The sequence below is a fragment of the Archocentrus centrarchus genome, chromosome 9, assembly GCF_007364275.1.
Source record: "Archocentrus centrarchus isolate MPI-CPG fArcCen1 chromosome 9, fArcCen1, whole genome shotgun sequence".
NCBI lineage: Eukaryota > Metazoa > Chordata > Actinopteri > Cichliformes > Cichlidae > Archocentrus > Archocentrus centrarchus.
Window position 1 is genome coordinate 22,581,675 of NC_044354.1, and position 18,036 is coordinate 22,599,710.

The following is an 18,036-nucleotide window of genomic DNA, read 5'->3' on the forward strand; positions in this document are numbered from 1 at the left end:
ATACCCCGGAGGGGCTGGAGACGAAAGTGGTGCGTGCATGCCTGCCTCTAACCTACTTAAGCCTCTCGCTGCACAAATGGAAGTGTTGATATGCAACATGAGATCTCCCGGTGAATTCTTCCCTGCAAGTTGACTGACCAGAATAAATGTGCAAGATTAATGCCAGAGGAAGCACTGATGCGGTTACTGTGCGTGCATGCTTGCCTTTTTTTCCCTTGCTTGTGTCAGCATGTGAGTGTGTAAGCATAATATTTATTTGTATCATATTTCAGGGTATTTAGCGAACAGTGCTGACCAAAACTGTGATCAATTCCTCTCTCCATTTATGCAGCACTGTTATGTAAAAAAGGTATGAGGAAAAACAAAGAGGGGGAGTGCTCACTGTCTTGGGCGTGTACTCCTGCTGTCAGCTGAGGACCTATAGCATAGTTTCAGCTCCTTAATTCTATTTGCCTCTCAGGGGACACCCCCCCCCCCCCCCCCCCCCCCCAAAAAAAAAAACCCTCTGACACACATTTTTAGAGAGCTTTGTTGGGCAATTGGGGGAGAAGGGGGGTGAGGTGGAGTGTAGGGGTGGGGTGGAGTGAAGTGGCAGTGTACTTCCAGCTCTTACTGAGTCTGGAGAAGACACATAAATCACACACACAGACACGCGTACGTGCACAAGTACTGCTATTTCATGAGGCGATGGAGTCCAATATCTTGGTCAGGGGCCTCTCTTCTTGCCTGAAATGTTGGAAAAGGCGGAAAGTAAAGTGGGAAGAAGAAGGAAGGGAGAAGGGCAAGACATGTTGTCATCTTCTGAGTGCTGTTGCTGGGTGTTGTGGTTTCCAGGACTGAGTTACAGTTTTTGTGTGTAATTACAAGGACATTGTGATGACTGTGCTTATGCACTTATCTCAGTCATGTGTGTGTGTGTGTGTGTGGGGGGGGGGGGGGGGGGGGGGGGGGGGGGGGGGGGGGTATATTTTGGTCACTCCTTTTTTAGCTCAGCTTAACTTGGTTTTCATATAACTTTTCTACAGTTATCCAGCTGTATTCCAACATTCATCCTGCTTTAATTTAATAGATGCACTAAATCCTTCATTTAAATCAGCAGTATCCATATTCCTGTTCCTTTCTCTCTGCGCTGACTACATGAGTTCTGACTTTAACCTGATAGATGCTTTTAGAGTGGTTACCCTTCAGTTAAATAGTTCAGTTTCTTCTCCAACAGACACAAAAGCTATTTACATACAAACTGCATATTTCTCTTTGGTACACGTTACTGCAACACACAGTGCCCCTATTGTCTTTCCACTCTGTTATAACTGTCAACCTTGCATTACTAAATGCACCTACAAAACCACTGTGCGGAGGTGTCAACATTACTTTGCAGAGAAATACTGATTATTTCAAACAGCATTTCCCAAAGTTTCAATGACTGAGTGCCAATTTAGGGAGCCAGCTCATGACTGAGGGCCAGACAGGAAAAATGCGCACACATACACCTATCATTAGTGTTTATAATGTGTCTGTTTAAGGGGTTATGTCAGGTAATGGTAATTTTTGCGCTGCTTTAGTAATATATGCCTTGACACCAGCTGTATTTGTCAGTGTTAGGAAGTCTTCGTTTGCTACGATGGCTGGAACAGGACAGTAGAAGTTAAAGAGAAATGCTCCTGTGGTCTCGTTAAATTGTTTGCTTCAAATTCTGATAAGACTCGAGTGAGCAACATTGATTCATTGGAGGCAGAGGTGGCAGAACAGGAAAAGCTATAGTCAAATTCTGCGAAACCACACACACACACACACACACACACACACACACACACACACACACACACACACACACACACACACAAAACATTCAGGTCATATGCATACTTGAATTTAACTGCCTTTGTGGATGCAGAGCGCCATTTCTTATTGAAAGGACTAAAACAAGTTGTTTCTGAGGACCTGGGTCCAAATGATCATGACATAAAGATTCATAATTGAAAGACCACATACATATGCCACATTGCAGTGCAGGCGACGCGGGTTCAAGTCCCGGCCCGTCGCCAGCTTGCCCTGTATCTTTCTCCCAATTTCCTGTCTCTCTCCACTGCCCATAAAAACCCACTGTGGCCAAAAATGCAAAAAAAAAAAAAGAAAGAGCGGTGAATGCTGCAGGAGGACTAACCAATTCTCCTAAAGCAAACCTTAGACAAAGGCATAGGTGGATCCTTTTTGTGCTCCTTCCTTAAACTGGAAGGATTTTGATTAGTTGCAGGCCTCCATTTCTCTCGATAAAGTGTGTTTGTATGAATAAAAATTCTACTAATTTGACTGAATATGCATCATTCCAGCCTAATTATTATCTCTTTCACTTAAGCTATAAAATGACAAAAGGAGATGGGGTACGTTTTTTTTTTTTTTTTGGGTGAGTTTTATTCCAGTGTGATACCTCTGTAACCCTATAAAAGCTGTTGAGGCAGGTCTTTTTTCAAAATTATTTCGACGTGTCCACGTTTCCACCTGTCAGCACTAAAACATGGCACACTAGAAAGAGGACCAGTTGCCTTTAACTTGATATGTGTCTTTTATCAAGTTTTATAACAGGCTACACGGGACAAAGATCTAGTATTTGCTGGACTAATCACTCTACATCTTAACTGGGCACTGTAATATCGTTTATCAGTTTGGCACACAGTGGAGAAAGCTGCTCATTCTCACACCCACAGTCCTACTTTTCATTATAGGGCGCTCATGGCTGGAGGAGTTTCTTTTACTTTCACTTTTACTTAGTGAAGAAAAAAAATGGATCCAGTCTCTGATATCTGTGAAGTGGAATGTCTTAGAAACATTCAGTGACTTGCGTATGTAATTCAAATTACCCACCTCTTCACGTTCCCTCTTGCCCACAAGTTAGATCTTCCATGAATGTTCGCTGTGTAGCCCTGAGAACTCCTTTCATGCATCCATGAATTCCATATTTTTTACTAGACGTGGCTGCTCAGACTAGTGGTTTGGTCTCTAAGCTCTAATACTGAACTTTTCATTAGCTTTCATTAGCAGACTGTATCGATCTAAAGGTGTGGATCTAAAGCCTGTCAACTTGCAGAGGGTATCTATAGCCAAATGGAGGCGGGGTCCAAAGTATGTGGTCCAGCCAGTCTGTGGGCTACTCTTGCTTATGCTGCTGTTGGTCTGTCAGCCAGTCGAGGAGAAGAGCAAAGTTCTAACATACAAAGAGCTGAAGTCTTAAAAACAATGAAAATGTCCACTGAAGCCACTGCCTGAACCTTTCCTGCTGTATTTTTTGATCTGCTCCCGTCCCTGTTCCAGCCCAGTTGCTTACCTACCAAATGCCTACCAATCAGCATTCAACCAACGCACAACATCATCCACGTCGAGCAACGTGCAGCTGAGATTTTGGAGGACTGCACCGGAGCACATTTGCGTTGGTTGAAAACCCCTTTCACGTAGGCTCTCTGTAGGCAAATACCTACACAAGTGGACACAATCACTGAACCATAAATGAAGCATCAGCCACAAGCCGACAGACCAGCCCCTGAAACTGCTGAGAAGAAAGACTGGAGGGGAAAGTGGAGCAATTATAGTGAGGGAGGTGAAGTGAGGAGGCGAAAGAACATATTTGAGCTGAGCTGCAGTAGTTGATTTTTGATGGGTATAAATCACTGGCTAAAGTGTTGATGTGTCAGAGTTTGATCTGTTTCTTCAGTCTCTGAATTACATGTTTTTTTCCTAACATTCAGATTCAGTCTTGGTGAATTCATTATTCTAACTGGGCTGGTTTCTTGCTGCTTCTAGTATTCTTCCAGTTGTCCGCCCTTTACGTGTATTACTAATATCACTCTGCAGTTGCAGAAATAAGATGTTAGTTATTTCATTATTCAGTTTGCTGGATTAAATGTCACAGTATAAACACGTGAAATGACTTCAAATTTTGAGGTAAACACAGTCCAAATGATTTCATCAATCGCCCTTCACTGCTTTCAGTGTTTGCACATCAACAGACTCATTTGTAACTACTTAACCAAAACATTAATTCACTTGAAGTTATCACACCTCAGCTGTCACTTCCAGCCCGGTTTATCATCCTTACACAATTGTTAATTGCTGTTTCCTCACAGTGCTGGAATTTCAGCGGAATATTTAGCTCCATTCAGCGCTTTGCTGAACAAATACTTCAGCTTGTCTCAGCATTTACACCAAAATGGATACTTTTCAGCACTTTGCCATTTCAGCTTTTCTTCTTGTGTGGCAATACTGATTACTACTAATACTACTACTAAATATTTTCCATAAATAAATGCAGCACAGCAGTGGATTGTTCTTAAATGTGTCTCCAGGTCCCCAGAGGATAAACCATATTGGTCGTTTTCCTCTATTGGGAATTTTCTCTTCCTTTCAACAACTGTTGGTTGAATTCATGAAATTTAGCACCTTTCAAACAAACAAAACAAACACACAAAGATACAAATAAATAAAGCTTTATGTGTATAGCACTTTTCAAAACATTAGTACTTTGCAGAACACAATCAAATAGATTGCACTAAAAAATCAAAAAGAAACGTAAACAGTTAAAACTAGAAGGAACAAAAACATGGCATGAAAGAGTGAATAATACAACAGGTAAGATAAACATATACAATTGAAATAAATAAATAGATGAATAAAAATAGTAGACTGGAAATAAGAACTGTTGTTTAGGAGTGTTTTCTAAAATCAGTTCTTCTAGTAAAGACTTCCACAGCTCGGAGGGTCAGAAGTGAGGAATGCAACTCAGTTCACGAGGTCTGATCAAATCTATAATGCAGGTAGGAGCCCATGTAAGGCTTTAAAAGTAATAATAATAGAAGTTTAAAATCAATTCTATATCTAACAGGTAGCAAGCAGAGTGTAGCAAAGATGGGAGTGATGTGGAGTTTTGAAAGATCTGGATGGAGGTGACAGTCTTGACTGAGACCCGAGTATAGAGGAAACTGCAAGAGTCCAAATGTGATGAGATGAAGCCATGGATGGCTGTTTTGGGGTCTACTTGAAATAGAATTTTTTTTTTTACTTTTTCAACATTTCTTAACACACACACACACACACAATTCTGTGGCCTCCCCTCCACGGCACACAGAGTCATAAATCCGGTCACAGCTCCCGGGCAATGACAAGCCTGGCCTTTGCCTGTCTTCTCTATCACTCTGACTCATCCAATGTACACAACACTGGGGTTCAGCCCAAACTCTCCAGCGCTCTCTTCTTCTAATGTCAGTTGGGGATGGTGTGTAAGAAAATGTAAACATTTGATTAAATATGTATAAGCTGGGGTGCTGACAGTCCTCTGGGTAGATCCTCTGCGTTTGTGAATGTGTTTGAGTGAGCAGCTTGATCAGGGCAACATGAGGAGAAAGGAGAGAGAGAGAATGGACTGACATTTCGCCTGCTGGCGCAAACACTGATGGGATGATATGTGTGAGATAGCATATTTACATTTTACAGACTGAATATACACTGATTCTCACTGAAGAAAACATTTGCACTCAGGAAGTGATCTAATTTGCCTGTCACATGACGTGTTTCGTGCGTTCAGGTCTTGTGTGTGATATTCTTGGGATGACTTGAACATGTGTGAGGTGTTAACCAGCTCTCGGATCTTCCAGTGGCGGCTGACGCCACCTCAAAAGAGCATCATTAATTAACATGCCATTATCAGAGTTGAATGCTGGCTGGGGGAGATTAATGCTGAAAGGAGCTGCTAGTGGATTAAAGGTCACATCCTGTATGTTAATCACCCAGCACCCCTGACCCCTGGAAGGAAACACAGTAGAATGGGCACATTATTGCCACCTGGCTGGGCACCAATCATTACCAGGATCAAAATGAGGGCTGCTCCTCTGGGCAGACACAGTGAATGGATGGGAGGCAGAAGAGTAAAAGAAAGAGAGATAGGAATCTGCAAGGGTGATAGTTACAGTGTTGCACTTGCAGTGGTTGAGTTAATGCTTTTAGTAGAGCAAAGGTCACTGAGTGCTGCTCAGAGGCAGCGAGTGTAACTGGTGTTGTAAAGCTACACAGCTGCACAGAGGCGTGATTACAAGTTTAGAATATCACTATCACAGTTTTTTTTTTTTTTTTTCAAAACAAAAGATTCAGTGTGCATCTTACACATGCTCTTTGGCATATACAGTGTAGTTTTTCCCTCCTTTACAGTCTCCTCTCAGTCCCTTATGGACATAAACACACAAAGACCCTGTTTGAGTCTGTTACTAATACGTTGCATCCTCAGTGTGAAAAGCCTTGAGGACTTTCCAAGGTGGATGGATTAATTTCTGGGTGTTCAAGAGAGAATGCTAGCGGACTGGATTGGCCCTTCTATATCATATTTCTGCAGCCCACACACACACACACACACACACACACACACACACACACACACACACACACACACACACACACACACACACACCTCCCACTCTCCCACATCTGACACGATTCTCAGATCGGATGTGACTCACTAGCTCTGGCAGTGTAAGACTAAATTTTTCTTCTATTACTCTTTTATAATGTCCACTCAGCTCTTTCCACTGCCTTTATTATTTTTTTCCTCTTGTAGTCACCCACAGCGGACTTACGCATTGTTTTACAGGAATTCACACACAGTCAGAGTGAGGTTTTGATTATATTTGCATGAACGCCGTTTGGCAGCTGCGGTGCATTTAATGAAATCCCTAAATCTACTAAATTCCTTTTCATTCAGAAGAAGATGACAAAAGGCATTTCTGCAGACAGGAACTTGAGGGTTTTGCATCTGTGCTAAAGGACAAAAATTGAGGTCATGTGCAAAACGGATACACACTGTGGATGCGCAGGGAGCGATGTAGATGCTTACAGAGCAGCATCTATTCTCAGAGGGCTCGGTATTCCTGCATCAACGGTTTCCACGATGCGAGTGCTTGGTTCATTGCTCATTTGATGGACTATTTTCCCTCCTTCCTACGCAGGGCTGTGTACATTTTGACCTTGATGTCAGCACAACCAAACAGAAGCTGCTGAATAGGATATCAGCCTCTTCCTCAAAGACATATATAGTGACTTGCTCCTTTGTTTGTGTATCTGTGTGTCTTTTTCTTTTCCTGATCATTTTGTAAACGAATACTGGGATGACTGGCATGTGTGTTATGTGCATATTCATCTATTCTGTGCACACTGTCCTTTTGTAAAATACTGTTTGGGTGTTTGCTTGTTTTTTCTTATACCATATATGTAAGCATGTAAAGTAATACGCGAAGTTAAGATTTTTAAATGCTGCTGTTTTGATCCAAACTGAAATACTCAAACAGCTGTTAGATGGATTTCCTCTGTCACCAATAAGAAGCTGTTTTTGTTGTTGCTGTTGTTGTTGTTGCTGTTGTTGCTGTTGTGTGCTTCGGAGTGTTTGCTAATTAGGAGATATAAGCATATTAGCACAACTCCTGATCATTAGTCTGTGTCATATTTGCCAATATTAACATGTAGTTTAAAGCACCATTGTGCATAAGTGTATCCTCACAGTGCCACTAGCATGGTTATAGACTCTGTGGTGACAGCACCACATGCATTACTTATACAGTACCATTAAAATGGAATATCCAGTGAACTGCCACCCAGCCATGCAGTTCCTAATTTCTATATATTGAACACATGAAATGGTGTTCAATATATAAATATTTATATATTGAACACTATTCAATGCATTGTTGTGGTTTTCTGGCCAACTTCACTATTTGAATTTCCTCTCAGAGTTGGTGTAGCTGAAAAAAACACTTCTCTAAAGCCTGTTGCACACAGCCTGCCCAGCACCAAGCAACACAGAGACTGCGTTATCAACAAGCTGATGTAATAGAGGCCCTAAAGGAGGGCAGGTATCAAAACCAGAGAAAGAAAAAATGGATACTGAATTTGACCTTTTTACTACTTGAACACTACTGTTGCTAAAGTTAGCGTGCAATGTGTTGAATAATCAGGCCCCCAAATCATTATCTATTATTAATCTCTGTCTCTCTTCCAAAGCGTATCTTTTGTCCTGTCTCCATCACCTAAGCCCCCAAACAGTCGAGGCAGATGGCCGCCCCTACTTGAGCCTGGTTCTGCTGGAGGTTTCTTCCTCTTAAAAGGGAGTTTTTAATTCCCACTGTCACCAAGTGCTTGCTCATAGGCAGTCGGCTGATTGTTGGAGTTTTCTCTGTATTGTTCTATGGTCTTTACCTTATAATATAAAGCACCTTGAAGTGACTGTTATTGTGATTTGGTGCTATATAAATAAAACTGAATTGAATTGAATGTTGCTAGTGAAAATAGTCAGTAGACTGATTGTTAAGACATGAACAACCATGTTAGGATACAGAATGAGGTGCATACACTGAGTTACTGTTTGTTTGCACTGCCACAGGCCGAAATCTCAGTTAGTTCCTGAGAACACCTCACAGATTAGTGTTTTTCATTCAATCTGAAAGCAAAAAAAACTATTTTATACTTGGTTTTTATCATATATGACAGTCCAATAACGTTCAAGTGTTGAGTGATTAGACATGAATCTATCTTTATCTCTCTTGTTGTGTTTGGCAGACAAGATAAAAATAAAAGGAAGGAAAGCAACTAATCTGCAGGGAGGCACGCTATAGGCACCTACAGCTGGGAGCAGAACTGTTAATTCTGTGTAAGCTGTGTGGAACAGCTTAAAAATAGCTCAGTCTTCCACTGGCCTGTCAGGGCCTGAGTCCTGCCGCATTTCCCAGGAGAGCTAAATCCACATGTCTGGAGACACTCTTTACTTTTTTTTCATTTGTCTGTTAAAAGAAATGACCCCTGAGGCTCACTCTATAGTATATTACAGCACAGGGGAGGTAGAGTAATATAACAGAGAAAAGTGTTGAGGTTTAGCTTTGAGGAGTGAAATTCAGTAAATGCCATTCTCTGTAAAGTTAGAGTTGCTTTCCCAGTGCAAACACCTCAAGCCAATAGGATATGTTCCTGGGAAAGTTCTCCTAGGTCAATTCTCAATTCTTGACTTGACACAGGGAGTGAAATCCTCAAATTTATGATCAAAGTCCAACGTTTACTTAGCTGACACTGGAACAGCTGAGAGGGGGGAAAAAAATAAAGGCGATTTTATTCTGTGTTTTTCTGTGGTTTGCGTGTCGAACTTCCTCCTTTCAGCCACGCTGCTAAAAAGCTTCTCCCTCAGGGCGACTTACTCAGCCTGCGCAGACACCGCCAGTATCTTGTGATCTCACAGCAAAAAGCACATGAAAGATATACACGCACACACATGCACAGTGAGAGGGATGTGTGTCAGAGATTACTTCAGTCACAGTATCTACTATTGCACTCTATTCTTATCTCTGCACTGTTATCAACTCCCTCTAGACCATAAGCTCTGTTAACATTTCACCTCATTTCTGGCAGTAAAAGACTTCCAAGCCTTATTATCATTGTCACATGCCTTTTTCTAATTCCAAAACTCTCCATTAGATTAAATAACTATTTGCTATGGCTTCACATTTTCAGTCCACCCTCTGGGATCATTTAAAATCCCTGCACTGTTTATAGTACAGCGTGATCCTGGGCATGAGCAAACCTGCGCTCTTCCAGTTTATCACCAGCGTTGCTTATGAATTAGGTGAACCTTATCAATCATTTACGAGGCTGCCTGTTGTCATTTTCTTAGAAGCTAGCTTCCAGCGTCATCTTACTCAGAGCGCTACCTTTCACTGTCGACACACATAAAAAGATCAAAGCCGCTCCATGTGGAAATGCCAAAAGAGTCCATTTCCAAAATGCATATGATCATGAGTTGAAGCAATGTGCTGAGTGTGTTCTGTGTTGTATATTGAGCAACCCCCCCCCCCCCCCCCCCCCCCCACACACACACACACACACAGCTCTCTGAAGTAACCCATCCCCCAGCTGAGACATTATGTGACTACATTACAGCAACGTCCCATCCCCCCACTAAGTGAGCTTTTCTGAGCAGGTCCCTGGGGTGGGTGTCAGTGTGGAAAGCAGACCTTTTTCCCTGTCCATGGGATGTTATTGATGAGGTAAGGTAATGGATCCCCCCCGCTGTGCTCACAGGGACTCTGAAGATAAATCAGACAGTGGGTAAGACCCAACCAGCCATTCCACCTATCTCCACACTGAACTGCCATTTCATTAGCTTTATTTATGGGGGTTTTGCACTCTTCTGAATCCCTCCCCTTTCTGTCCTCCCACTGAAAATGCTGCTATTTCTCTTCCTCCTTCAGTGCTATGGCAACCTATATGCAACCCCCCCCCCCCTTTTTTTTTTCCATCGAAATAGTAGTCTTCAACCTCCCACACATATTTCCTGGAACTACAGCTAGCCTCAGTCTAGTTCATGTAAAAGTCAGCCTGCTGTCCGTTATCTAGCAGTGGACAAAGGACTGGATGGAAAGTGATGTGCTCTGAAGTACTGAAGGACATGCTGGGCTTTTAACATTAGATCCAAGTCCATCCAGCTCAGCACTTCCTGCAGAGCTATTTGAGTTGGCTGATCAGCAGCAATTCACCTCTGGGCTTACAGCTCGCCATGTAACAACAAGAAAAAGCAGCCACTTGAAAAAAGAGAAGAAATTTCTTTTTGGACCTTACTGGAAAGGACTAGTTGAACTCATATTATCGCCACAGATCAAATGTTATTTTTTTATTTTTTCTGTCAGAAATTGTGTCCATTACTGGAAAGCAAACAAGATTCAGTCTGCTTGAACTGAGCGAGTTCACTTCTACGCCCGTGCCAGCAGAATATTACACTGATTCTTTGTAGCTCTTTCATCACTCTTGCCTTAGCTGCCAAAGTTTATCACACAACTTTGATAACATACTGAGGAAAGTCCACAGCACTGTGAGCTCATTGCATCTGTACAAGGCATCAGTGTTATCAGTGTTACTGCTATCTGTTGATGTTGTAGCATCCAATCAGAAAGCAGCTATCAATGCTGACTGATATTTCTGACAAGCTTTACAAATGCCAAACCTCCGTCCGTATATAAATGTTGATATGCATATATAATATATGCAGCACCATTTGCCCATATCCTATTTATTGAAAGTAGTGAATCAAGGCAGTGAATCATAGCCTCATCATATTCGTTTTCCATTAGAAAGAAATTTCTTTTTCTTCCTTTAATGGTGAATGTTGATGTCATGACAATCCTGCTGGAACATGTCCATACAAGGTCCACTTTAGTGTACTCCACATGAATCTATGCAGTCTGACAGATGGTAGACTGAGCAAAGCTCCAGCAACGCTGTGCTACTGCCAGTTCCATCGGTTAACTTGGACATTGGACAAGTGTGAATGTGTCTGTCACGCCCACAGCAGCCAGTGACACAGAGGAAATTCAAGCACGATTTGTCCCATGAAAATAGAGAACGCATAGTATACATATAGAACAGTGTGTGGCGATTGATTATTTCAGTTGCCGCACATTTAAACTGGCTTCAAACCATTATCTGTAATAAAAAAGAAAAAGCTTCTAAATTACATGGATGCATGATGCAACAATGACACAGAGCACTATTCAACTTGTGTTACATGTGGGCGAGGCTGGAAAAGACTCATATTATGTCTCAGCAGTAAGATTTAGTCTACACATGATCTTGATAAAAGGCAGGAAAGGAAAAAAAAAAATGGGAGAAAAGCGTGTGCTGGCAGTCGGCCAGGTGCGGACAGACTCAGGAAGTTAAGCCGGAATTCCAACAATGCAGGCAGTCGTTAGAGTCTTCAGTGAGGTGCTGCCATTTCTGCTCTCAGTGCCGTCTTTGTTGTGGCAACGAGGAGGCAGTTAGGTGAAATGCTGTGGCTGCGAATAAATTTCAGCCCTTGCCCTGAATTGTAAACCACGACTGATGTGTGAATGATACAAAGTAAATAGTGTCATCAAATCAGGCTCCTCTCTTGCGCTCCCGTCCACATCCACACAGAAGGATCATTTTCCCAGGCTGTCTGACTCGAGCCCAGTCGTGACAATAATCAATGCCAGCAGTGACAGAATGAATGATGTCTCAGCTAAAAATGTACATCATAGGAATAGGAAGAAGCTGGCATGTAATTACACTAGAGATATAAATAGCAACATGTGCCACAAAGTATCCATCACCTTCATCTAAAAATCACATTAGAAATGGCACACTCGATTTCAATTACAAATTTTTTTTTTTTAATTCTATTTATTACAACGTGCACATTTCCTGGATTAACTGTGCTTGAATCCAATTAGTTTAAGCCTAAGTGAACATTCCTTAAACACTACCCATGAATGCAATCAAAACCCAAGAATGCCAGAGTGTAATAATGTGTTTCTAATCGGCCACAGCTTTGAAGGATGGCACCATGCAGCACGAGAGTATTTGAATTTGTAATCAAAGCTGATCATTCAGAAAGGGGAGCTCCATTAATCTGGCAGACTCCGGATGGCAGCCCATCTTTTAAGAAGTGTTGTTTTGATGAGGATTTTCCCTCCAGCCTCCTCTCAGTTCTAAAAGGCTTTCTGCCGCCGCTGCTGCAGCAGCAGCAACATGGCTGGTGTTGTTTTCACCTTGTGTGTCTCTATTTGGGTTTTTGTGTGTCTCAGTGTGCCAGCAATCCAAAATGTGCTCCTAGCTGAAGGTGTGTAGCTGAAATTAAGCAGCAGGTCAGATTCTAAGATAAATGTGGTGCGATACATACAAAAGCGAGACCTGGAACTGGCCACTACACACATATATTACTCCTTATTTGCAGAATTTTTATCTGGTGATTGAAGGATGTGGTCTGAGAACTCACTGGCGTTGCAGCTGGTGTAATCTCACATAAGGATGGTCTTTAGCTGATCTTTTATTTTATAGCTGTAATAGGTGTCTGTGGTGTATCTGTCAACTGATGGCCTTTAAAATCTCTAAAGTCTGTTTAGCTGATGCAGTCACCTCCTTGGTGGTGCCTTTCATGTGGGCTCTGGATCTACTAAAGCAATCCTTTAGTTGCACGAATAACTTGTAGGAGAGATACCCCAGACGATCCTCCAAAAGTGGGCTGCAAAATTAGTTTTCCATTCAGGAAACAAAGGGTATTCTATCCAGATTTACTAGTTGTGAGAATTTAGAGAGCAAGACAAAGAGAGTTCTGTCCATTTGGGCTTTGTCTGAAGCTTTGTTTAACATCATGCGGAATCTGGCTGCAGATGAAACACAGCTGTTGACATCAAAACTGGCAAGTGAGAAACATTTGCGCTTTATCAACAAGCTGATAAATTGGGCATTGCAGATCTGGGATAGATTGTTTAGACATATGCTTAGGCTCAGAAAACCCAGCTGAAATAAATGGTTATCTCTCCTGCTCTGTGATGGCTGAATGAAGAGGTGGTGGTTATACTGATGGTTAGAGGGGGTCTCCCAAACCACAGAGCAGAAAGAAAAACACAGGGAAGAAAAAAAAAAACAATCCCAACTGACATCATAGGAAAAGCTGCTGCTTAAATTTAGGTCAAGATAAAGCCTGCCTGGAGTGTGCCAGATAGTTATATGGCAAATACAGGTTGCCAAGGCCTTGTCCAAGTGGAATAACACAATACATAATCATGACTCTACGGTATAAAATTAACTGAAACTTATTACCATAAAAACCAGGATTATATTGTAGCAGATTTTTTTTTCTTTAATGAGCTCCGCTTACTGAACGTAAAACAAACAAAAAACAAAAAACAAAAACAAAAAAATAACAAGGCAGACAGACATTTTTTCACAAAATCCTCTCTGTGAGTGAAGTAGGTTCAGCACAGGTGGTGATTTTAGAAGCCCCTGTGTGTGGTAAAGAAAGTAGTCTCAGATCACTTGAACTTAGTTGATGGCTCAAGCAGAGTCATCAACTAAGTTCACAGCATGGCATGTTGTGATCTCCCAAGTACTATCCTTCAATGTTAAGTCAGTGTATTCACAGCTTGTACTTCTCCACGGGAATCAGGCAGCACAGATGTAGACTTCCTGGAGTTTTAATGCTCGAGCTGACCCTTTTTGGAATCTCTGGGTTCATAAAGGAGCAAAGAGGGGAGGGAGCGGGCTGTAGCTCGAGAGGGACAGAGTTTGAGTCTAAAGTGTATCAATAAGTCCATGATAAGATAGAAATTCTTGTGGACTGTTTATGGAGTGTGTTATACTATAATGAAAATATGAGCAGCTGTACAGTGTATGCTTTATACATTACAAATCTATATTTGAAAATCAAACATAACCTTTTATTTACCAATTAAAATGAGACATGCCAAATTACTATATTGCTAAATATATTGTGGGCATGGGAAATGTGCAGCGCTTGAGTAAAGAGGAGGAGCGAGAGAGCTTGCGGACCTATTGAGAAAGAGAGAGGCGGTTCAGCCCTGCTATGGTCTCGGCAGCAGCAGCAGCAGCAGCTCCAGCTCAGGGAGTAGTACTAGACCACTGTGTTGTGCAGGAACAGGCACGACGTATCCGAAAACCGCTAGCGGAATAAATGAAAACGAGAACTACTCTTTCATGTGGATTAATCCAGGAGAGAGACGTTCAGTCGAAGTGGGAAGATCTTAAAGCGAAATTGGACCGACTGACGAAGATTGTGACGGTAGTTACAGAGCGATAATACCACCGAATGGTTTCTTTTGCCCCGCCGCTAAGGTTAGTTAGCTTTCATTGCTGGCTGTCCATTGGATTTGGGGGGGTCTGCTCTGCCGTTGGATGACGGGGTCCGACTATTCTTTGGAGGAGAAACATAGCCGTATTGACCTTTTCGAGTCTATACGTTGTGCTGTAGTTACACGATCCGACAGACCTGTATGAAATTAAATGTTTAACCCCTGTTCGACTAGCTGGCTACCCATCTCACAACGGTACTGTTAGTTGGCTGGTTATTGCCAGCTAGTTAATTATTTTATAAATCCGGAACACGTGCTACATGGCTAGGCTAGTCTGGCTAATGGCTAACGGGGGTTAGCTACCCAATCTGGCTGTCAGAGTGACCGAGTAGCCAGCGCCAGTTTTATCGAGCTGAATTAGTCGGACGCTGGTGGCGGCTCTTTAACGACGTTATTCCACATATTTTTCGACCAATATCCAACAATATTAACGATTGTCAACTTCTTTTTTTTACTATGTAGTACCAGAAAAGGGTTTCAAGCTAGGTCGTTTAGCCTGCTAACTTGGCTGTGCACAATAGCGCCCGGTTTGCGTTTGTAAACATTGGTTTTACATGAAGTGAACTTAATGTGTTGTATCGGCGGCTAACTTTAGCGGAGACGCATTGGTTTGTTGTCAGATGGCTGATAAGCTATAATCGGCGTACACAGTAGTTCTCTAAGCAGCTTGATGCCAAGTCTCTAAAAACAAAAGTAAAGAGGGACGGTGGTGAGTTAGCGTTAATGTTTGGTTGTCAAGAGATTGATACATTGCTATTGAGAGAATATACTTGCTGGAGTTGGACCGGGGTTTTGGACCTTTGTGTGTTTTTCGGTAGGCTGCTTTTCGTGTGCAGTGATGGTCTGTGATGGAAACATTCAAATTTAGGTTGTTCTAAGTAGTTAATCTGCCATTGAGAAATATCTCGGTGTTAATTCTGTAAAGCTCAGGCTTAAACACTTTGGTCGGATACTTAAGGTAATGAGGTACAAATGGTTTACCTAATATTGAGTACCAGGGTGGGACTTTAAGTTTGATCAGTGTCCCTGTTGTTTGAAGTGTTTTATTTTGTAGAGGAATTCTTGGTTTGTGTATCTGGGACTCTTGTAACACCTACTGTAGATAGGTGTTTATCAGCAATGAAGTAACTGAGTGATTTGGAAGTCCTGTAAGATTTGTTGTTGCTGTGATTTTTCTCTAAAACACAGAAACATATTTTTTGTCTCTTTCCGGATCTAACAATTTAGTTTTAAGAGCCCACGTCTGAAATATGTACCATCACAGAAGTAAAAGGGTGTGGTATGGTTAAAAACGTACATACATTTAACTATAACTTTCTGCATATCTAGAATTATATATTTAGTGACTTTGGTGACCTGAGGGTTTCCCCCCAGGCCATAGTTTAACCAAGCTGGTAAGCACCTTTGACCCAGTTTGTGACTGATGACCAAAGAGTCTATGCATTTTTTTCTGTTTCCATTAGTACATAGATTACACACAAGTCGTGCGTGATTAAAAATAGTGACCTGTGGCCTGTAAGTGGGAGAGCTAATAAAAGGAACTGCACAACAATGTGACGAATGACCATGTGTGTAAAGCAGGCATTGGCCATAAGTTGGCTATAACAAGTGAATAAAACATTTATTGAACTCATTATCAATCATTATTAAACATGAGCCATATATTATTTTGAATGTCCAGGTGTAAAGCTATTCCATTGCTTTATAACACTTGTGTGATGGGTGACAGAGAACTAAACTGATTGCTTTAGAGTACTTCCTGCCAACTGAAACATCTGAGTGTATCAGGAGGAAGTTGCCCTTTAAACATCTGATAGAATGCACATCTCATTGTTAAACTGGGACAAGATATCCAAAGATGATTGGAGCATAAATGAAGAAAAAAAACATTGATTTATTTCCAGTTCACTCTGATATTTAAACATTAGAGCCACCCCTCCCCCAAGACTAGCATGGTTTAACAACCCGTTAACCACCTACTGCTCCACATTACTAATTAGCATAAGCAAGGTGAGCTCATAAATAGTTAGCATATTATGACGCATGCACATTACCGAAGCTATTTTTATGCACATGATGTTTATGCCAACAAGGAGGGTGTTTCCTAACAGAAAAATGGCTAAACCACAGCTGCTTAGTTCAATGCCATATTTCACCACTAAGATTGGCTAACGTACAAATATTGTTTCTGCAGTTTGCAACAGCAATGAAGCAATCCCTCAGTTTCTCTGCCTTAGCATTTATGAAATCCTATGGTTGTCTCATTCATGTTGTCATCCTTGTTTCTCTGTATTTGCATTCATACTGCAGCATATGGGCAACTTCATTAGTAAAGTAATGGCAGCAGTGGCTGTAGCAGCAGGTCAGGTGGGGGGAATATTGTGCTGGAACTGCATCATGAGACCATAATACGTTATATTCTGGGGGCTTAATGTCAGGTATTATTAGAAACAAATATTATTTTCCTAAGCTGCAGCTCTGAACTTTTTGTGACAGGTACATATTAAAATCAGTTGGACTAGACATAAAATTGCCCTAACCTGCCATGTCCCTGGTACAAACTCTGATGTTCAATTGCGCAGGTTATTTAGTGCATGAGTGTAAAATAATTAGGTGTTACAAGCAGTCATAGTACTTGTAGACTCTGTGTGTCTGAGGCAGTCTGAAAAGCTTTGAAATCTCCTAATAATCCATAATGATATGAAATTTCTCACTTGAATTCGCCGAACTGAAGTCTGTGTAGTACGGTGTCAGGATTGCAAAGAGTTAAATCAGAGTGAGGAGACATCTCCCCCTTTTCCAGAAGGGTAATGGGGGCAGGAGATAATCCCGTGCTCTGCATGGAGCCTCAGGGAGACCGTTACACCGCTAGTTCAATTTCTCCTCTTATTATGAAACACAACAGAGTTATGAAACTGGAAAGGGGAAGTTCTTGCTCACTTCATTTTATTCCATTGTGAAAGATGAATCCTTACAGTAAATTCTTGTGGGCAGACAAAGCACATTGCATCATCATAAATCAAAGAGTTCCATTAAAATTCCAAATGTCTCTCTTTCATAATAATAAATGTCACAAGTTCTTTTTTTCATTATTATTTATGTCACCATTAGGTGCTGGTGATGTAGCAGCTAGTCTTCCACAAACAACAAAAAAATCCCATATACAGGAATAAAACATCTAACACATCTAACAGCATATTCAAGACAAGTGAAACATGATTTAAAAAATCCTCCTTTTCTCATTGCATTTGAACTATCAGATCAGTTTTAGGGTTTTTATTACAGTCCTAAACCCTCGAATATATGCCCGGCATAGACATGTCGGCTGGTGACCCGATGTTCGAGCAGTCTTTCC

General features: G+C 41.5%; 1 protein-coding gene across 1 annotated transcript in view; it reads left to right on the top strand.

The window, feature by feature from the left end:
- Positions 1-14,419: 14,419 nt before the first annotated feature.
- Positions 14,420-18,036, top strand: part of ncor2 (nuclear receptor corepressor 2) — a 91,496-nt gene continuing 87,879 nt past the window's right edge. Inside the window, exon 1 of the mRNA XM_030737611.1 lies at positions 14,420-14,664. The gene's annotated coding sequence lies outside the window, so the exon portion shown is untranslated. The remainder of the gene's footprint in view (positions 14,665-18,036) is intronic.